Source organism: Mobula birostris, chromosome 20 (genome assembly GCF_030028105.1).
Source record: "Mobula birostris isolate sMobBir1 chromosome 20, sMobBir1.hap1, whole genome shotgun sequence".
NCBI lineage: Eukaryota > Metazoa > Chordata > Chondrichthyes > Myliobatiformes > Myliobatidae > Mobula > Mobula birostris.
Window position 1 is genome coordinate 57852641 of NC_092389.1, and position 23521 is coordinate 57876161.

General features: G+C 42.4%; 1 protein-coding gene and 1 pseudogene across 1 annotated transcript in view; one reads left to right on the forward strand and one right to left on the reverse strand.

Annotated features, from left to right (window-relative positions):
- Positions 1–23521, forward strand: part of LOC140185219 (uncharacterized) — a 165613-nt gene that overhangs the window by 82790 nt on the left and 59302 nt on the right. The window lies entirely within an intron of this gene.
- LOC140185467 (uncharacterized) overlaps positions 4314–23521 on the reverse strand; it is a 42605-nt pseudogene continuing 23397 nt past the window's right edge.

The window sequence follows — 23521 nt, forward strand, 5'->3', positions numbered from 1 at the left end:
TACAGTTGAACAAAGTGAACTATGGTGCTATGAGGGAGGAGTTGGTCAAAGTTCAATGGAACAATACCCGAGCAGGGATGACAGAGGAACAACAATGGCGGGTATTTCTGGGAATAATGCAGAAGGTGAATAATCAGTTCATTCCAAAGAGGAAGACAAATCCCAAGGGGAGTAAGGAGAGGCCGTGGCTGACAAGGGAAGTAAAGGACAGTATAACGATAAATGAGAAGAACTATAACGTAGCAAAAATGAGTGGGAAGCCGGAGGGTTGTAACACTTTTAAAGAGCAACAGAAGATAATTAAAAAAAATATAACACGTGGAGAAAAAAAATGAAGTACGAAGGTAAACTAGTCAAGAATGTAAAGGAGGATAGTAAAAGCTTCTTTAGGTAGGTGAGAAGGGGAAAAAAATAGATAAGACCAAAATTGGGCCCTTGAAGGCAGAAAAGGGTGAATTTATTAGGGGAAACTAGGAATTGGCAGACGAGTTGAACAGGTACTTTGGATCTGTCTTCACTATGGAAGATACAAATAATCTCCCAGATATAATAGTGGCCAAAGGACCTAGGGTAATGGATGAACTGAAGAAAATTTATTTTAGACAGGAAATGGTGTTGGATAGACTGTTGGGTCTGAAGGCTGGTAAGTCCCCGGGACCTGATGTTCTGCATCCCAGGGTACTTAAGGAGGTGGCTTTAGAAATCATGAACGCATTGCTAATCATTTTCCAATGTTCTACAGATTCTGGATCCGTTCCTGTGGATTGGAGGGTGGTTAATGTTGTCCCACTTTTTAAGAAAGGAGGGAGAGAGAAAACAGGGAATTATAGACCGGTTAGCCTGACGTCAGTGGTGAGAAAGATGCTGGAGTCAATTATAAAAGATAAAATTACGACACATATGGATGGCAGTAACAGGATAGGTCAGAGTCAGCATGGATTTACGAAGGGGAAATCGTGTTTGACTAATCTTCTGGATGTTTTTTTTTTGAGGATGAAACTATGAAAATGGATAATGGAGAGGCAGGAGATTTAGTGTACCTAGACTTTCAGAAAACCTTTGATAAAGTCCCACATAGGAGATTAGTGGGCAAAATTAGGGCACATGGTATTGGGGGCAGAATACTGACATCGATTGAAAATTGGCTGACCGACAGGAAACAAAGAGTAGCGATTAACGGGTCCCTTTCGGAATGGCAGGCGGTGACCAGTGGGGTACCACAGGGTTCTGTGCTGGGACCGCAGCTGTTACAATATATATTAATGATTTAGATGAAGGGATTAAAAGTAACATTAGCAAATTTGCAGATGACACAAAACTGGGTGCCAGTGTGAAATGTGAGGAGGATGTTCTGAGAATGCAGGGTGACTTGGACAGGTTGAGTGAATGGGCGGGTGCTTGGCAGATGCAGTTTAATGTGGATCTATGTGAGATTATCCACTTTGGTGGTAAGGGCAGGAAGGCAGATTATTATCTGAATGGAGTCAAGTTAGGAAAAGGTGAAGTACAACGAGATCTAGGTGTTCTTGTACATCAGTCATTGAAAGCAAGCATGCAGGTTCGGCACGCAATGAAGAAAGCTGAAGGCATGTTGGCCATCACAACAAGGGGAATTGAGTATAGGAGAAAAGAGGTCCTTCTGCACCGACACAGGGCCCTGGTAAGACCACACTTGGAGTATTGTGTGCAGTTTTGGTCTCCAAATTTGAAGAAAGACATTCTTGCTATTGTGGGAGTGCAGCGTAAGTTCACAAGGTTAATTCCCGGGATGGCGGGACTGTCATATGTTGCAAGATGGAGTAACTAGGCTTGTATACACTGGAATTTAGAAGGATGAGAAGGGATCTCATTGAAACATATAGAAACATAGAAACATAGAAAATAGGTGCAGGAGTAGGCCATTCGGCCCTTCGAGCCTGCACCGCCATTTATTATGATCATGGCTGATCATCCAACTCAGAACCCCGCCCCAGCCTTCCCTCCATACCCCCTGATCCCCCTAGCCACATGGGTCATATCTAACTCCCTCTTAAATATAACCAATGAACTGGCCTCAACTGTTTCCTGTGGCAGAGAATTCAACAGATCCACCACTCTCTGTGTGAAGAAGTTTTTCCTCATCTCAGTCCTAAAAGGCTTCCCCTTTATCCTCAAATTGTGACCCCTCGTTCTGGACTTCCCCAACATCGGGAACAATCTTCCTGCATCTAGCCTGTCCAATCCCTTTAGGATTTTATACGTTTCAATCAGATCCTCCCTCAATCTTCTAAATTCCAACGAATGCAAGCCTAGTTCATCCAGTCTTTCTTCATATGAAAGTCCTGCCATCTCAGGAATCAATCTGGTGAACCTTCTTTGTACTCCCTCTATGGCAAGGATGTCTTTCCTCAGATTAGGGGACCAAAACTGCGCACAATACTCCAAACGTGGTCTCACCAAGGCCTTGTACAACTGCAGTAGTACCTCCCTGCTCCTGTACTCGAATCCTCTCGCTATAAATGCCAGCATACCATTCGCCTTTTTCACCGCCTGCTATACCTGCATGCCCACTTTCAATGACTGGTGTATAATGACACCCAGGTCTCGTTGCACCTCCCCTTTTCCTAATCGGCCACCATTCAGATAATAATCTGTTTTCCTGTTTTTGCCACCAAAGTGGATAATTTCACATTTATCCATATTAAATTACATCTGCCATGAATTTGCCCACTCACCCAACCTATCCAAGTCACCCTGCATCCTCTTAGCATCCTCCTCACAGCTAACACTACCGCCCAGCTTCGTGTCATCCGCAAACTTGGAGATGCTGCATTTAATTCCCTCATCCAAGTCATTAATATATATTGTAAACAACTGGGGTCCCAGCACTGAGCCTTGCGGTACCCCACTAGTCACTGCCTGCCATTCTGAAAAGGTCCCGTTCATTCCCACTCTTTGCTTCCTGTCTGCTAACCAATTCTCTATCCACATTAATACATTACCCCCAATATCGTGTGCTTTAAGTTTGCACACTAATCTCCTGTGTGGAACCTTGTCAAAAGCCTTTTGAAAATCCAAATATACCACATCCACTGGTTCTCCCCTATCCACACTGCTAGTTACATCCTCAAAAAATTCTATGAGATTCGTCAGACATGATTTTCCTTTCACAAATCCATGCTGACTTTGTCCGATGATTTCACCGCTTTCCAAATGTCCTGTTATCACATATTTGATAACTGACTCCAGCAGTTTCCCCACCACCGACGTTAGGCTAACCGGTCTATAATTCCCCGGTTTCTCTCTCCCTCCTTTTTTTAAAAAGTGGGGTTACATTAGCCAACCTCCAATCCTCAGGAACTAGTCCAGAATCTAACGAGTTTTGAAAAATTATCACTAATGCATCCACTATTTCTTGGGCTACTTCCTTAAGCACTCTGGAATGCAGACCATCTGGCCCTGGGGATTTATCTGCCTTTAATCCCTTCAATTTCCCTAACACCACTTCCCTACTAACATGTATTTCGCTCAGTTCCTCCATCTCACTGGACCCTCTGTCCCCTATAATTTCTGGAAGATTATTTATGTCCTCCTTAGTGAAGACAGAACCAAAGTAATTATTCAATTGGTCTCCCATGTTCTTGCTCCCCATAATCAATTCACCTATTTCTGTCTGTAGGGGACCTGCATTTGTCTTTACCAGTATTTTGCTTTTTACATATCTATAAAAGCTTTTACAGTCAGTTTTTATGTTCCTTGCCAGTTTTCTCTCATATAAGATTATTAAGGGATTGGACACGCTGGAGACAGGAAGTATGTTCCCGCTGGTGGGTGAGTCCTGAACCAGAGGCCACAGTTTAAGAATATGTGATAGGCCATTTAGTTTAGAGCTGAGGAAAAACTTTTTCACCCAGAGTTATGTGGAATATGTGGAATACTCTGCCCCAGAAGGCAGTGGAGGCCAAGTCTGTGGATGCTTTCGAGAAAGAGATGGATAGAGCTCTTAAAGATAGCGAAATAAAAGGTTAAGGGGATAAGGCAGGAACTGGATACAGATTGTGGATGACAGTGAATGGCGGTGCTAGCTCGAAGGGCCGAATGGCCTACTGCTGCACCTATTGTCTATTGTCTATTGTGAAGATCTCATTAGTGAGCCTTCATTGGTTGGTACATTTGCCCAAGTTAACTGAGTTAATTTTCTTGAACTAACCAGCCATGACAAATTACTAATGTACTTTCACAAGGCTGCATGAATATATGTTTATGTTCCGGAAATCTGAATGATATCGACATTTATTTGAACTCCCAATAAACTTTACAACCGGACTTGCGTTTTATCTACACACCCGACCAGTAAGTGCGAGCAGATGTTTGAGGCCATTCGTCAATTGCTCCCTGAATTTCCTCTGTGTCAGAGTGTAGATACACGTGTTGGTGCAGGTAGAGAGATACCTCAACATCAACCCAAACTGTTGCAGGATATATGTCGGGGTATTCAAATATCTATTTGTGTAAGAGTAATTCTGAATTTGCCAGTTCATAGTATATACAATAAAGGGGATCCACAACAATATGAAATTGGCGGAGAGAGCGAACAACAAAATTATTGACTTTCTCCGGTTCTCCACCTCTGGATCATTATTTTTCTCTCTGCTGTTCCTGAGCCCCCGGCGAACTCTGTTTGCCGCGATAATATGACTGACTGTTAAAGCATTAAACAGTAAAATCAAACCGATCGGCAATAAAGGTGTAGTGATGGTGTTAAACAACTGGTATGCTTTCCACGCTGGTAAAGTAACATATTCCGATTTCAAAATGCATCGCCAGGGTACGTTATGAATGATAAGGTAAGGTTCTACTGCAAAGTAGCTTGGAACACATTTCGCACAACTTCCTAAACACACAATTACTATCACAATAGTCGCTGTCCTCTCGGCGCAGTACCGTTCCCGCAGCTTTTGACTGCAGATTGCAACGCAGCGATCGAACGTGAAAGCCACCGTGAGCCAAACAGAACAGCCCACGGTTGTGAGCCTCAGGACAAGCGTCACGGTGCAAATCGGTGTAATGTGCAACGAAGCGGCATAAAGATAAATACTATTGATCTGATCGAGTATAACAGCAATAATAACACCCAATAAATCAGCTGCTGCCATTCCCACCAGGTAACGGGAGATGCATTTAGAGAGTCCGCACTTTCCCAGAGACAGGATTACAATCGCCACTAAATTAACTACAAGGAAGCAAAAAAAAAGGTTAGGATCATCGATTCACTCATCCAGACAGACCCATCATTGCAGCTGAGAATGCTGAAGATTTTATATACTGCGGGAATAAAATGGACTCAGGGAGATTGTTTCTTCGGAGATAACATTTTGGAGTGGAGGGACGGCTGAGCTAAATGAATGTTTCAATGTACAGTGGGCAAATAAACGTGAATCGTGCACATTGCGAGCAGAGGCAACATAAATGCTTTTACCCTCCCATGTTGTGAGATGGATGTAAGAATTAAAATAAATCTCATCTTATCTAAATTAAAACCGTCCAAAGAAGAATAACACGCTAAAACGGTAAAGTTTTTCCCGATACCGTGGCAAATTCAAAGACATTTCGATGAATAAATACAGAAAAAGAAGAATGTCTTTGGAAAGGACTGTTCGTTGCCGAAAAACCGGGCAGCTCGAAGGGAGAGCTGCAGCGATACTAAAGATTTTCTTTTCATTTTAGTAAACTTTTGAGTTTCTATATTGATGCAGATGCAGAATCAGATTAAGACAATACGTGATGGAAAGCATGAAAAGGTAAAATGCTGGAACAGCATCAATATTAACACAATCAATTGTTAATATTGACAAAAATGATCGGACATTATAATGGAGTAACAATTCCAGAGAAAAATGGAAGAAAAAAGTAAAATATATACTTAAACCTGAACAGTCTTAAAACACTCCTCAGATGAGGCACCATCTGTAACAAATGTTACAAGAACAAAACCTACACATACAGTAGTAGCCAATTCCAGTTGCTTACCAGTGATACCAATCACTGCTACTACAGGATAGTAAATACACTCGATGTAGTAAATCGCAGGATATCCCATTTTCTGTGTGAATTGCTGATTAGTTGAAACTACTGTAGTCTAATTGCCGATATCTACTGCTGATTGCTTTGCAAGCTCTTATACAGGAGAGGAATATGCACTGCGACAATTAATCATACCACGTGGTTATCCAATTAGTGACAGCCCACTGAACAAACAGTTCAGATTTGTTTTCATTTATCTTAATTGTGTCGTCTTGCAATTATAATCTCTCCCTAGAAGGAATCACAAAATAGCAATTATTTTTATTTTTATTTATTCACACCTTCAAATAAATTCACATAAAATAATTCTTAGTCTGAATATTTTTACAACCTGCACTATCTCTTTCAAATAATTATCAATTATAACAATAGCCGAGGCGCATTAATATTCTGAGGTTAAGGAAGGGCATTTAGTTTGATTGTTCCATTCAATAATCTGTTCCCGGAAAGGGAATGTTCACACCTCCTTCTTGCTGTCAGATTGGTTTGGTATAACAATAGTGGTCAATCTGGATGAAAACGAGTTTAGTAAGCGATTAGATTAGTTATGTATCTCGAAGGTCATCTTAACATCTAAACTGATATGGGAGTAGCTGGGTCATCTATCATTTATGTAAGAGGTCTGTTTCATAAAACCATCTTTAAACATGGAGAGATTAAATATCATTTTATTTGCACAGAAATGCATTGTTTAACACAAAGTAGTTGTAACATACATCCATTTCTCCCCTCTCCACTGATATTTTGAGCCATTTCTTGTAGGTGTCATATTTTCATACTTTTTTCACCACATTCTGTTTTGTTTTTAATCTTGCAAATTGTATAAAGCCAGGGTGTCTCTTGTGAGAAGGCAAATAACGTCTCAGAAGGTGCTTTATCCATAGGTGATGCGGGCTCCATATTTTCCTTACTGGATTTCAGACACTTTGCATTGAAGTCTACTGCTTTAATATCCGCCACAACAAAGCGGTTAAAATGACACACACACGAGGAAATTTACAGATGCTGCAATTTCAAGAAACACACATAAAAATTGCTGGTGAACGCAGCGGGCCAAGCGGCATCTACAGGACGAGGTACAGTCGAAGTTTCGGGCCGAGACCCTTCGTCAGGACTAACTGAAAGAAGAGATAGTAAAAGATTTGAAAGTGGGAGGGGAGATCCGGAATGATAGGAGAAGACAGGAGGGGGAGGGATGAAGCTAAAAGCTGGAAAGTTGATTGGCAAAAGGGATATGAGAGGATCATGGGACGGGAGGCGTAGGGAGAAAGCAAGAGCTGGGGCGGGGGGAACCCAGAGGATGGGCGAGGAGTATAGTGATAGGAATAAAGTGAGAAAAAAGAGCGAGAATGATGGTCTGATAGCATGAACATTGACTTCTCTAAAGTCCGTTAATGCCCCAACTCCCGTTCGTACCCCATCCGTTATTTATTTATTTATTTATATATTTTTCTCTCTCTCTCTCTCTCTCTCTCTCTCTCTCTCTCTCTCTCTCTCTCTCTCTCTCTCTCTCTCTCTCTCTCTATCTATCTCTCTCTCTCTCTCTCTCTCTCTCTCTCTCTCTTTTCTCCCTCTGTCCCTCTCACTATACTCCTTGCCCATCCACTGGGCTTCCCTCCACCCCCTTTCTTTCTCCCTAGGCCTCCCGTCCCATGATCCTCTCATATCCATTTTGCCAATCAACTTTCCAGCTCTTGGCTCCATCCCTTCCCCTCCTGCCTTCTCCTATCATTTCGGATCTCCTCCTACCCCTCCCACTTTCGAATCTCTGAGTATCTTTCCTTTCAGTTAGTTCTGACGAAGGGTCTCAGCCCGAAACGTCGACTGTACCTCTTCCTAGAGACGCTGCCTGGCCTGCTGCGTTCACCAGCAATGTTTATGTGTGTTGACTAAAATGACAATAACTTATACTCGCGCTGGGCCCGTGTGTATGGAAGTCCCATGCTTTCATTATATATCCAATAAATCATGTCGGGACAGTTTTGTTGTCCCCGTTACCACGCCTGATTATATCAAAATGAAACACTGTACGGCCAATCACGCTGTGCAATGAAAGAAGGATCACCCTAGATAATGTCTGTCGCAGCTGGCATCTTTCGAACAATTTGGGACTGGAACATCCGCGGCAACTCTATAAGTTTTCTCTTGAACTCTCCTTTTGACTTCGGACAAGCAGTCTTTTCCATCGCAAATGAGAACTCGTGTTACATATGGGTCCAAACCTCAGTTCAGATTTATTGTTGATAATGAAGTTTTCCCCTCTGGGGTTCTTTCACAAGTTTCAATATTAACACCAAAATACATACGATTTAGGGGCAGTATTAGGTCATCTGGCCCATCGCGTCTTCTCCGCCATTTCAGCATGGCTGATCCAATTTTCCCCTCACCGCCAACCTCCTGCCCTGAGCAATCAAGTATCTATCAAACTTAGCTTTTAATATACCAAACGAATTGACTTCCACAACGACATGAGCCAAAGAAAACCACAGATTTCGCCAAAGAAATTCATTTTCACCTCCGTTCAAAAGAACGCACGCCCTTTCTGAGGCTGTGTCCTATAGACTTAGACTGTCCACCACCGGGGACTTCCTATTGAAAGTTTCGCGCCTTGATTATATCCACATGAAACACCGTACGGCCGGTCATGTTCTCCAAAGAAAAACATTAGTACATAGGAAATAGGAGCAGGAGTAGGACACCTTGCCGGCCGAGCCTGCAGCGTCATTCAAAATGATCATGGCTGATCTGACCATGTACTCATGTCTAACTACCTGCCCTTCCCCCATAACCATTAACTCCCCTGCTTGGCAAAACTCTATCCATCCTACTCTTAACTCTATTTAATGGGGTAGCCTCTATTGCTTTATTGCACAGAAAATTGCATATATTCTCCACACTGCGATAAGTAGTTGCTCCTCATCTGCGTCCTTCAAATACTACCCCGAATCTTGAGGTTAGGTCTCCTAGATCTAGTCTCAGCAACTAGGGGGAGCAACGTTCCTGCTCTTCTTATCTATCCCTTTCATAATTTTATATGTTTCCGTAAGATCGCCTCTCAACGTTCTGAATTCCAGCGAATACAGTCCCAGCGACTTAATTTCTACTCATATTTTAACCCCCTCGTGTCTGGAATCAAACTGTTGAAACTCCCCCGTCCGTACATCTTTCCTCAAGTGAGGAGACAAGAACTTCACACTGTACTCCAGGGGCGGCCTCAAGAGCATCCTGTAGAGTTGCAGCAGAACCGTCCTGCTCTTAAATTCAATTCTCGCAATGAAGGCCAACATTTCATTTGTCTTCTCGATTGCCTTCTGCACCTGCAAGCTAACATTTTGCGATTCATGCAGAACCACTCACAAGTTCTTCTCCTCAGCGGCATGCTGCAATCGTTTCCCATTTAAATAATAGGCTGAACTTCCTCTTTTCCTTCTAAAGTTGGTGACTTCGTATTTACCGCCATTGTACTCCATCTGCCAGACACTTGCCCACTCAATTGACGCATCTATATCTACAAACGTTTGTATTTGCAGACTCTCCGTATCGTCTGCACAACTTGCTTTTCCACTCAATTTAGTATCATTACCAATCTTAGATACACTATACTCAGTCCCCTCTTACAGATCGTTCATGTATATCGTGAACAGTTGTGGCCTCAGCTCCGACCTCTTGGCAAACCGTTCACTACAGATTGACAACCACAGTAACACCCATGTATCCCAGTCTTCTATCCATGCTAATACATCACCCTCAACTCAACCCCCAAGGATATGTATATCCTCTATGTATCCTTATCTTATGGAGAAGTCTTTTATACGACACGTAATCGAACACCTTCTGAAAGTACATGTAAATAACACCGATCTGTTCCCCTGTAAACTCTGCGCTCGTTGTAGCCTCAAATAACTCTTGTAACTTTGTCAAACAGGGCTTGCTTAAGCTGGATCCATACTGCATCTGCATGATGGCTCCATTTGTTTCCAGATGCTTTGCTATTTCTTCTTTACCGATAGCTTCATGCATTTTCCCAATCACAGATGCGAAACTAATTGGCCTATAGATACCTGCCCATTGTCTACAGCTTTTCTTCAACAATGGCTTGACATTTGCGTCCTTCCAATCCGCCGGGATCTGCCGAAATTCCAGAGAATTTTCGCAATTTTGGTAAGTTATTATGAATGAAAGACAGTCCTGCAGTTCTGCGCATTTTCTAAATATTTCAGGTCCAAAGGGGAAGTTTTACCACGATCAATGCTGGAACGCTTTATTTCTTAACTAACCATTGACAGCATAGAATCAGAGGAACTGAATCCATTCAGAGCTATACAGCCGTTTTTTCAAGTCAACTTGTTAATCTTTGGCTCCGCTTGAACAAGTTTTCATTTCTTTGTTTTCTAATTTAACTGCGATTGTGAACCTGTTTCGGGGAACATGAGGAATTTCGAAATTCATCCCCCGTAGCAAGTGGAAACGTCTCCGTGGCGATTATTCAGGCATATTAGATCTGGTATGGTGCAAATGTATTGCTCACTGATTACATTTTCGCTTAGGCCATTGCACCAACAGTTGTAAGTAGGGACAGTGCGTCTGAGCAACAGTGGGCTTCACTTTCAATTGCTCGACGGCAGTTTGTTGACAAACGCCGCGGGAACGAAACTGCACCAAGAGAACAGCCACTGTGGCTGTAATGATTATGTCGTTCGCTCGATCAGCTAATTTCAACAAGCCTGGTTAGTATCTTCTACCATCTGACAGACAACAGCTCGCATGTAAGTTGCAAATGATGAGTTTGTGGGCCAACACGTGTGTCTATGGGATAATGCAGGCAAAGTTCAGTGAAGATCTGAAGAATAGAATGAAGTTATGTTTACATTCAGTCGGCTGCGGTGCAGATAACGAGCGACACTAATTGCACGTCGGCAGAGACCGGAAACAAACGTTGTAAGATATTAGCGCGTTTGGCAGGTCTGCTATTTACTCATTGAACCGTAGATTTATCGGTTTATAGGGACTGAATTAAGCACTTCCGCCCAACGGGCATTTATAGCCAAGACACTTATCTACGCTAATCTCATTAGTACTCGTCAGCCATATCCAGCTAAACCTATTCCTTCCATGTAACTGTTCAAATGCCTGCTAATGACTTCAATTTTACTTACCTCCGCCGGTTCAGTCAGTTCGTTTCATATATTCATCAAGTTTTTCGTGAAAATTATTTCCTTGTGAACCTTTTAAATCTCACTGCTGACGAACTTAGGGGTATCGCTGTAAGCTGAACGCACCATATTTCCCGTTCCTTTCCATGGTAAATATATCAATTCATGAAGACACCTGCTTGACCATCGGATCCTCTTACATGCGCTGAATGTTGTATCATTAGTTTAGTTAGGATGCGAAACTGGAACAAACAATAATATATCGGCGATATTATTACTGCCTTCATTGAAGTTTATTGTAGGAAGGATTTGGCAACTTTACTGAGGGTGCAGAGAGAATTTACCAGAATACTGCTGGACTTCAGAGCGTGACCGATGAAGGTAAGTTAACCGAGCTAAAGCTTTTCTTTTTGGAGCAAAGGAGGATGAGAGGTGAATTGATAGAGGTATACTCGATGATGACATGCCTTGATAGAATGTATACCCAGATTTCTTTTCCCATTGCGCAAATGGCCAGTATAAGAGGGCATTATTTTGATTAAGGTGAGTGGAAGTATGTATAACGGTGGGTGTCAGAGGAAAGCAGTTTATACAGTGTGATGGGTGCCTGGAAGACCCTGCTAGGGGTGAAGATAAAGCTAGATGTGTTAGGGGGTATTTATCAGAGTCTCCATGCAGAAATAGATGATAGTAAAATGGATGCCTATGTAGGAGCTATCCGTTACTGTGCTGTAATGATTATTCTAAGTTGTTCGGTTGTTTACGATGATTCCGAAGGAAGGAAATTGGAAGCATGGATTTTTGTGTTTTCTTTCCCACATTACATTTAAATCTTCATCTTTTTCTGGTTTCATCTGCCCATGTGGAATTCACAAAATTCTGCCTCTATTCCCAAATTCAGAAAGAATTGGTGATTGGGGAAATCAATGATTGCTGATCTTTTAAATAGGGAAATTAAATGTGGTATTTTGTGAGAAATTATGGAATGATTCCGGAGCAATCTTAAAAGTAGACTTCAGCACTGCGTTTCTATCGAATGTTAAACTATGTTGCACAAGATTTCTAATACACTGATTTTGAATTTCGAGTTCACAAGAAAAAAATGTTTTATGTAAGAACTGTGTTTGTTTTCTTACATGCCAGTTAGCAGACAATATTCCTCTCATTGATGTGTTTAAGTATGTTGAAATACTGCATCGACGCGCAGTTATAATAAAATAATGGAAATCATAAAATGTAATTGCTTACGACAGCTAAACAAGACTGTTTATCCTTTCAGCGTGTAATTAATGAAATGCAGAGTCCATTAGATTCCATCCACAGCATGTGAGATCTTTTTACTCTGTTACTTTTTTTAATCTCATAAATTATTCCAAACTTTATTCGCCCATATATCTTTCCAAGCCGGAGACTAGCGTAGAGTATTAAATTTGATGTTAAAAATGAACTGGGACAAATTACGTTTCGCCTGCTGAGTCTGCGACAGCCCCACCTTCCGGTTTCAGGGTATATCGACGCCACGTTTGTGTATTTCGCGTCCCACAGCCAGGTGACTCCCCACATCTGTAAAGAACTTTCTATATTTAGGGCAACTTAGCAGAAGTTACACAGAACCAATCAGATCCTCCCGCCCACTTTTTTCTGAAGAATTGTCAGACACGCGGAGTAGGCCAAGAAGAATGTGATCCAGTATGAATATTCGGCACATTCAGACAGCGTCATGGTGGAGAGGGGTTAGATTTTAATTTCCATTGTATAACCAGCATTATTTAACATCACAACAACTTCCTATTCGTGACAGTAACATCATTTTTATAATGAACTGCAATAAACACCACCTAATTACCTGATCTTGGCGTTGGTCTAACTTAAACAAGAGATTTGTAACCTAGAGGTGAGCTGTCCACGTGATCCTGTCACATCCATCTATCATCAACCGGTCCCATCTTTACTGAGGAAATCCCTCTGCCATTCGAGGAATTAGCCCAGCACACCCACGTTCCAATTTCTCATCCACTCTTTCTCAGTTCAGTCGCTTTCAAAAGGCGTGGTACATTTGCAGCAAGGCTGATGCGCAAGTTCACTCCGGAGAGCTACACCTTCCTTTTCTTTTACCCAGTCTATCATATATCAGTTCATCATGAATTTCGCTTCTGAAACCAAAATGATGAGCTTCACATTTCTGCCTCGTTGAACTTAGAACATAGACCACAGAAAACCTACAGCACAATACAGGCCCTTCTGCCAACAAAGTTGTGCCGAACATGTCCCTACATTAGAAATTACTAGGCTTACTTATAGCCCTCCATTTTACTGAGCTCCATGTACCTATCCAAAAGTGTCGTAAGAGACCCTATCCTATCCGCCTCCACCACCGTTGCCGGCAGTCCATTCCGCGCACTCACCACTCTCTGAGTGAAAAACTTACCCCTGACATCTCCTCCGTACCTACTCCTCAGTACGTGAAACCTGTGTTCTCTTGTGGCAACCATTTCAGCCCTGGGAAAAAGCCTCTGACTATCCACATGATCAATGCTTCTCATCGTCTTATACACCTCTATCAGGTCACCTCTCATCCTCAGTCGCTCCAAGGAGAAAAGGTCAAGTTCACTCAACCTACTCTCATATAACTGTCCGAGCTCTCACGTGTCCACACAATACCTTCTCCAAATCAAGTTAGGGATTGGTTTCATCTTACTAATAACTCAGATACAGAACACCATATTCTCCCAATCAATCTACTTACAGTTTTTTGTTCACGGTTAGATCGGATTTGCTACATGGTTTTGGAAATGGCAGACGGTAGACAGTGAACACAACATTCTAACACTGTTCACTTATCGTCAACAGTAAACCATTAACAATTACAGCACGGAAACAGGCCACCTCGGTCCTTCTAGTCCGTGCAGAACTTTTACTCTCACCTAGTCCCACCGACCTGAACTCAGCCCATAACCCTCCATTCCTTTCCTGTCCATATAGCTATCCAATTTAACTTTAAATGACAACATCGAACCTGCCTCAACCACTCCTGCTGGAAGCTCGTTCCGCACAGCTACCACTCTCTGAGTATTGAGTGGGCAAGGGTCGGCAGATGGAGTACAATGGTAGTAAATATGCGTTCATCCACTGCAGAGGTAGAAGAGGAAAATCGGTCGATTATTTAAATGGTAAAAGATTGCAGTATGCCGCTGTTCAGAAGGACTTGGGAGTGCTTCTGCATGAATCACAAATTGTTAGTTTGCAAGTGTAGAAGGCGTTCAAGAAGTCAGATGAAATGTTAGACTTCGTTACTAGAGGGACTGAATTTAAGAGCAGCAAGGTTATGCTGCAACTGTACGTGGTACTGGTGAGGTCGCACCTGGAGCACAGTGTGAAGTTCTGGTCTCCTTACCTGAGAAAAGGTAAACTGGCAAAGGAATTTCACCAGTTTGATCCAGAGACGAGGAGTTTAACATATGAGGAGAGGTTGAGTCGCTGGGACAGTGTTCGCTGGAATTCAGAAAGATGAGAGGAGATGTAAAAGAAACATGTACAATTATGAAGGGAGAGTTAAGGTAGAGGAAGGAACGTTGTTTCCCCTGTTGGTGAGACTGGAACTGGGAGACATAACCTCAAGATTTGGGGAGAGGGACTGTGGGGAGCAGCTGTAGGACGGGGATAGGGAGGAACTGCTTTTTGCAGAGTGGTGAATCAATGCAATTTTCTGTCCAGTGAAGCAGTGAAGGCTACCTCAGTAAATGGTGTTAAGAGAAGGTTGGATAGATTCTTACATAATAGGGGAGTTAACAGTTCTGGTAAAAAGGCAGGTTGGTGGATATGTGTACATGGTCAGATCAGCCATGATCATATTGTATGACGGAGCAGGCTCGGCCGACTAGATTTTCTAGCTCTGCTCCTATTTCTTATATACTAATGTTGTTCACTGGAGAACATGACCGGCCGTATGGTGTTCCATGTCTATATAATCAAGGCGTGAAACTTTATATCGGAAGTCCCCTGTGGTGGGACAGCCTCAGGCGTACTGTTGTGATGAATTTGGTTAATATGTGGATTTCCTTGCTTCATGTCGTTGCCGAGGGTAGGAAATTGCCGCTGAGTGGAAATTTCTATCAGCCATGCTGAAATGGCGAAACAGACACGATGGGCCAAATAGCCTAACCCTACCCCTAAATCTTACGTCTTTTGGTCTTAACCTTAAAATTTGTGAAAGAACACAAGAGGGGAAAGCTTCATTATCAAGGAAATTGAAGTGAGATTTGAACCGAGACAGAACACGAGTTCTCATTTGCGATGGAAAGACCTGCTTGTCCAAAGTCAAAAGGAAATTTGACCTTAAGAAAACTTGTAGGGTTCTCGTTGATGCTATAGAGTTCAAAATTGTTCTGAAGATGCAAGCTGTGACGTAGACATTATCTACGGTAATCCTTCTTTCATTGGACAGCATGACTGGCTGTACAGTGCTTCATTTAGATATAATGAAGGCGTGGGGGTTCCCAAACAAAATATCTATCAGTAACGGATTCTGCAATAAAATAAATTGGGACTTGAGACTGCAAAACTGTCCCGACGTGATTTATTTGAGATATGGAGGAGGAGAAGATGACGGCGCGACGCAGGGCGCAGCGGCCACTCCGGTGGTGATGTCTGTTATTCGTCAAGTATGGTGCCGTGCACAATCCTGATTTGATGGAGACAGACGTGAAAGCACGGAGAAACATCGGGAGAAACTCCTGAAATGCCTGCCTCGCTTCTGCTGCTACTGTGTCTGGATTCTGCGGAGGAGAAGGCCCCGAGTCCCCGACTTTGTTTTTCGCTCGGCGGCGGGGGTGCGGTCGAAGCGCTTGGCAGAGGATGGTGCTCGGAGAGGCTGTGTCGGAGAGGCTGTTCGGAGGATCGAAGTTTTTGGACGGACTCAGAGTCGACTGTGGTCGGGTGCTTCCAATGCATCGGCAGTTGTCGGCGCTTGGAGGTTTACGACAGGGAGAGTTTGTCCCTTTTGCCGCCTGCTATCAGGAGTTTGAGACGACTTTTTTTTTTTTTACCGTGCCCATGGTCTGCTCTTTATCAAGGTCTGGTATTGCTTTGCACTGTTGTAACTATATGTTATATTTATGTGGTTTTGTCAGTATTTGTCTTGGTTTGTTCTGTTTTTTTTGTGATATCACTCTGGAGGAACATTGTATCATTTCTTAATGCATGCATTTCTAAATGACAATAAACGGGGAATGAATGTCCTCATAGTCTAATCTAATCTAATATAATGAAGGCATGGGATTCCCCACACACAGGGGCAGCGCGAGTATAAGTTATTTTCAATTTGTCTCACTTTGTTGTGGCGGATATTAATTCATTGGACTTAAATGCAACGTGTCTAAAATCCACTAAGGAAAGGATCGAGACCAAGTCACCTATGGATAAATCACATTCTGAGATGTCATTTTCCTTCCCACAAGAGTCACCCTGAGATTTGTAGAATTTGCAAGATAGAAAAAAACAACAAAAAAATGCAGTGAACAACGTATGAAAATATCATACTACAAGAAATGGCAGATTTAAATATACATGTGGGCTAAGATGTTAACTGTCCTGTGCTATCACGAGTGGGATCATCAGTTGATCTGCCATCTGTCTTCAGGAGTTTCGGCCCGCTTATGATCAAGACTCCCTCGAGGTGGTGGGCCAGCAGTGCTAAAGTACCACCTCCCACTGATGAGCTTAAACACTTGGCATCTGCCCCTATCAGAGTTGTTGGTCACTTCCATCCAACAGATAGTCTGTTCTTCAGGTGTCTATGCAACTACTGTAGGGTTTGCAAGATATGTCTGACTACCTGCCCCTCTGGACATACTTGGTCCACACCCATGCTGATCCTTTCTCTGCTGCCTCAGCTACAACCCTGCTGGTTGACTTGATCTCTCTTCTAGTGAAGCCAAGGTCACGCAGCCACTTCTGGAAAGTGAACGCAATAAACCCACGGCAGCCTACTTCTAATGGATAGCGTGAGAGCTTCCACCCTCTATCTCTGCACTCTGATCTTAATTCTGCACACACTATCAATGGAGAGAAGGGAAATGGATGCATAATACCAGTACTTTCTATTAAACAACGCAGTTCTATGCAAAAATTGTATTGAGTCGCTCTATGTTTTAAGATAGTTTCATGAAACAGACCCCTTGCATTAATCATAGATGTTAAGATGACATTCGAGATACGTAACTAACCTAATCGTTTACTAAGTTAATTTTTATGTAGGCTGACCGCTATTGTGGCACCAAACCAATATGAAAGCAAAAGCGAGGTGTGAACATTTCCGTTACGGAAAAAGATGATTGAATTGAACAATCAAACTAAATGCCCTTCCTTAATGTTCTACGTCTCTTATTGCAATTGATGATTATTGTAGAGTGATAGTGCACGTTGCAAAAATATTCAGATAAAGTATTATTTGAAGTGAAACGCACCAACTCTGTGTCATAGAGAAAGAATGTACCACCTTCTCGTTTGAACGTGTGATTAAACAAAACTGAAAATAACTTATTTTGGGATTCCTTCGAGGGAGCGTTTTAATTGCACGATGCAATTAAATACAATTAATATAAATGAACACAAACCTGAATTGTTTGTTTAGTGGGCTGTCACTAATGTGACTAACCATGTTGTATGATTAATTGCCAGATTGCACTTTTGTTTCCTGTATAAGAGCCTGCAAAGTAATCAACAGTAGATATCGGCAGTTGGCCCATTTTCAACTGATCACCGATCTACACCGAAAATGGGATATCCCGCAATTTACTATATTGCATGTGTTACTATCCTGTACTAGCAGCCATTGGTATCCCTGGTAAGTAACTGGAATTGGCTACCACTGTATGTGTTTGTTTTGTTCTTGTAGCTTTTGCTACAGATGGTGGCTCACCTGATGTGTGTTTTACGCCCGTCCATGTTCAAGTATATATATTATTTCATGCTTTCATGTTTCTCTGGAATTGTTACTCGTTTCTTTAATTCGGTTATTTTGCCAATGTTAACAATTGATTGAATGTTTATATTGATAGTATTGTAACATTTTTACCTTACCTGACCTTCCAGCTTTACCAGCAGGTATTGCTCCAAATCTGATTCTGCATCAATGTAGAAACTTAAGCGTTTACTAAATTAAAACAAAATCTTTAGCACCGCTCTTTCTGCGACCTCCCCGGATTTTCTGGCAGTGCAAAGCTTTTTCCTCTTCGTCTTAATGCAAAATATATATATATATATATATTTTTCTCTTATTTGTCAAAAAGTCTTTGAAATTCTCACAATAAATTTGAAAACTCTTTTGTTTTACCATATCCTCCTTCTTTGGGCGGCTTTAATTTAGGTAAGATTACATTAGCATTATTTTACTTTTTACATCCATCTCACAACATGAGGGAGTAGAAATCTCTATGTTGCGTTTCCGTAGCGATGCACAAGAATCAGGTTTATTTGCCACCTGTACATCGAAACATGCATTTAGCTCTGCCGACCCTCCACTCCAAAATGCTATCTCCGATGAAAAGGTCCCTCTGAGTCCATTTTAGTCCCGCAACATAGAAACCCTTGAGCAATCTCAGCTACAATGATGGGACTGTCTAGATGAGTGGGTCGATAAGCCGCCCACAGGAATGTCTGCTGTCAACTGGAAAGCTGCGGCTCAGCTGTTACTCACGTCCGTCGTTATCATCCCATCGAAGGAGAGTGACGGAGCCCTTTCGAACAACTTTTTCACTCTCCGAATCGAAGTCTGCCTGACCAGGCAAAGGATCAGATGTCTGAAGTTCACTAAATCCAATTCAACCGATTTCAATGCATGCATAAAAAAGTGAAAATGCTCAGGGTTTCTGCGCATGAGCTCAACTCTTCTTTGCTTCCTTGCAGTTAGTTTAGTGGCGATTGTGATCCTGTCTCTGAGAAAGTGCGGACTCTCCAAATGCATCACCCGTTACCTGATGGGAATGGCAGCAGCTGATTTAATGGATGTTATTATTGCTGTTATACTGTGTGAGATCAATAATATTTACATTTATGCCCTTCCTTTGCTCATTACACCGATTTGCACCGTGACCCATGCCCTGAGGCTCGCAACCATGGACTGTTCTGTTTGGCTCACGGTGGCTTTCACGTTCGATCGCTGTATTGCAATCTGCAGTTTAAAACTGCGGGAACGGTACTTCACCGAGAGGACAGCGACTATTGCGATAGTAGTTGTGTGTTTAGGAAGTTGTGCGATGAATATTCCGTTATACTTTGCGATCGAATCTATCCATATCATTGACAATATACCCTGGCGATGAATTGTGAAAACGGAATACCTAACTTTACCAGCGTGGAAAGCATACCAGTTGTTTAAGATTCCCGCTACACCTTTATTGCTGATCGGTTTGATTATACTTTTTAACGCTTTAGCAGTCAGTCATATTATCGCGGCAAACAGAGTTCGCCGGGGGCTCAGGAACAGTAGAGAGAAAAATAATGACCCAGAGGTGGAGAACCGGAGAAAGTCAATAATTTTGTTGTTCGCTCTATCAGCCAATTTCATATTGTTGTGGATCCCCTTTATTGTAAAACTCTTAACTGGCAGGTTGAAAATTACTCTTACACAGACAGATATTTGAATACCCCGACATATATCCTGCAACAGTTTGGGTTCATGTTGCAGTTTCTCTGTACCTGCACCAACACGTGTATCTACACTCTGTCACAAAGGAAATTCAGGGAGGAGCTGACGTATGGACTCAAACATCTGCTCACATTAAGTGGCCGGCTTTGTAGATAAAACGCAAGTCGGATTGCAAAGTTTGTTCGGAGTTCAAATAAACGTCGATGTTATTCAGATGTCCGGGAACTTTGCCATATGTTAATGTAGCCTACTGAGAGAACGTTACTAACTTGTCATTGCCGGTTAGTTCAGCAAAATTAACTCAGTTTACTCGGACAGATGTGCCAACAAATGAAGAATCGCTAATGGGATATTCACGTGAACAGAGACTGCATTGGAAAATGACAAACACCCACGTGATGCTGATGTGCGTTTTCTTCCACTGCTATAGTTCTACTCCAATCCACAGAGTAACGGTCTGTGGAACAGGAGTGGACTTTCTCTTTGAGAACCTGTGTAACATGCCATGAACATGAACATGGAAAACCCGTGACAGTTAAAGTGAGCTGGAATAACCGTAACATCTTTGTATTGGCGTAAAGAAGTTTTTCGAATACCTTTTCGTTCTTCAAACGCGCGTTCCTTTTTACAAACGGACGTTTAAAACTACTGGCAAAAGAAACCATTGTCTGACTCATAGATGCTTAGCAGATGACTTCGAGGGGTGTTATCAGAAATGCAGTTGTGGCGCGTAAATGCAAGCGGGCTTTTTCCCCCAGTAAAATTGGGTGCATATACCTAATCTATACCCGTCATAATGTGAGGATGAGGGCCCCTTATCGTTGGCAGGATATGGCGAAACTGGAGAGAATACAAAGAAAGTTCACGAAAATTATATCATGTTTGAATAGCTTGTCATATGATGAGCGTTTGATGTCTCTGGGCATATATTTTCTAGAATTCAAATGAATTAGGGTTGACTTAATTGAAACCAATTAAATGTTGGAAAGGTTTGATAGAATGGAAATGAAGAGGATATTTCCTATGGTAGGAGAGTCAAAGACCCGGACACAGTCACAGAATAAATGGAGTCCTTCTGAACGGAGATTGGGAGGAATTTCTTTGGTCAGAGAGTAGTGAATCTGTTGGATTCATTGCCACAGGCAGCTGTGCAGGCCGGATCTTTATGCATATTTAAGGCAAAGTTGGATATATTCTTGATTGACCACGGCATGAAGGGAAGCAGAGGGGAAGGCAGAAGATTGGATCTGAGGGGAAAACTGGATCGGCCATGATGAAATAGCGGAACAGACACCGTGGGCCAAATGGTCTTATGGTTTTTTAAATTTCCTTACCTCTCTCAGATCTCTTCTCCTTCTTCCACGTTCTAAAGAATACATTCCTAACCTATTCTCGGTGTCTTTGCCACTCAGATTCTCCAGACCCGGCAACACCCTTGTAAATTTTCTCCGTACTATTTCGGATTTCTTTCCATCCTTCCTGTAAGCAGGTACCTGAAACAGCACGCAATACACCAACTTAGGCTTCAGCGAAGTATTATCTAAGTATAACATGCTATCATCTATACTCAGTATTTGATTGATGAATTCCAGTGTGCGAAAAACTTTCTTAACGGCCCTACCTACCTGTGCGTAACTTCATTGAAGTGAATTATGGGCTTGTATTCCCATATCCCTTTGTTCTACTGCACTACTCCATGACCTAGCGTTCACTGTGCAAATCCTACCCTGGGGTGGTCCTACCGAAGTGCAAAACATCGCAATTGTCGGCCTTAAATTCATTGCTCGCTGTCTACTACACACCGAATCCTGGACTCATCAGCAACTCTGCTAATTTAGTTTACTATTGTTTAGCTTAGTTTACCATATTGTCATATTGTCATGCGAATCACTCATACAGATAAGAAACAACAAAACACCGATTCCGGCGTCACATCAGTAGTCAGAGGCTTCCAGGCAGAGAGGCAAACATCTACTACCTGTTTTCGAATTTTACACAAAGCCAATGTCTAACGCAATTTACTACCTCACCTTAAATGCCAAATTACGAAGCCTACACGCCCAGTCACCTATGTGGGACCTTGTTCAATGCCTTGCGAAAGTTTCTGCGGACAATATCCACTGCCTTGCCCTCATCCACTTCTAGCTCAGTTTCTCTAAAATCTCTATGAGGTTGGTTAGATATGACCGACCACTTACGAAGCCATGTTGATTATTCTTCATCAGTCCATGTCTATCCAAATACTTGTATATCCGGTGCCTTAGAATAACTTCCAATAACTTTCCCACAACTGATGTCAGACACACTGGTCCATGGTTTACTGATTTATCTGCAGTGTCTTTGAAACAAAAAGACAACTTTGGCCCTCCTCTAGTCCGCTGTTACCTGTTCTGTCGCTTGGTCCGCTGCGGCCTCTCCACACATCCCAGGCCTGGGGAATTTAACGACCCTGATACGCCACATGGTAGCAAACACCTTCAGCTGTGTAATCTGTACAGTGTCCATGAAGTTGATGCTGCTTTCCCTTAATTCTATGCTTCCGTCTCCATACTAAATACAAATTCAAACACAATTAATTAAAATCATTCCCATCTGTTTTGGCTCTAGATATGGATTGTCATTGTGATCCTCCTGACGATTAATTTCGAACCTTGTATCTTTGCTCTTTGTATATCTGTAGAATCCTTTGTGATTCTCCTTCACCGTGTCTGCTGGCGAAACCTCAAACCTTCATTCACACTCTCGATTTTATTCTTAAGTTTTCTCTTGCAGATCTTACAGATATTTTATTACACGAGCACCTTATTTGTTCCTACCTGCTTAAAACTGCCATTTACCCCCTTTTTCTCTCTGAACGAGGGCCTCAATATCTCATGAAAAGCAAGGTTCTTTACATCGTTGTCTTTACGTTTTACTCGGACAGGCACATGCAATCTTGGTTCTCTCAAAATTTGCTTTAGAAGACCTCCCGCTTAGCAAGTGCACCTTTGACAGAAAGAAAACCTGTCTCAATCCACACCTGATAGATCATTTCGGATACCATCAAAATTAGTCTTCCTCCAATTTACAATCTTAACCGGCGGACCAGGCCTCTCCTTACTCATATTTACTTTGCAGCTTACGGCACTGTGGTCACTGGATACAAAGCGTTCCCCCCACACATGACTGCCACCTGCACTGTCTCATTCATTAGCTGCAGATCCAGTATCGCCTTCTCTTGCTGGGACTGATGAAGGAAACCTTCCTGTGCACACTTGATAAACGCGGCCAATCTGGTTCTCAGTTCCACCCACAAAGCCACACAAGTCGAGTTCTCCTTTCTGTCTTAGCCGAGCACTGATGCGACATTTTCCCTGACAAGTAACGCCACGCCTCCTACTTCAATGTCTCTCTCTCTGTCACGCCCAAAACAACCGAGCCGCATTATTGAGCAACCAGTTCTTCCCCTTCTGCTTCCAAGTCTCACTGATGGTCGCAACGTCATCATTCAGGGAGTTGATCCAGATCCTGAACTCATCGTCTTGCACTGACAATTCTTGCACTGAAATATTCACAGCTCAGGACACTAGTCGCACCATGCTCACCTTTTACTTTGTTTTTGGGCTCACCGACGTCTGCCTTCCACAGCATTTCCAATAATTGTACTGGCATTCTTCTT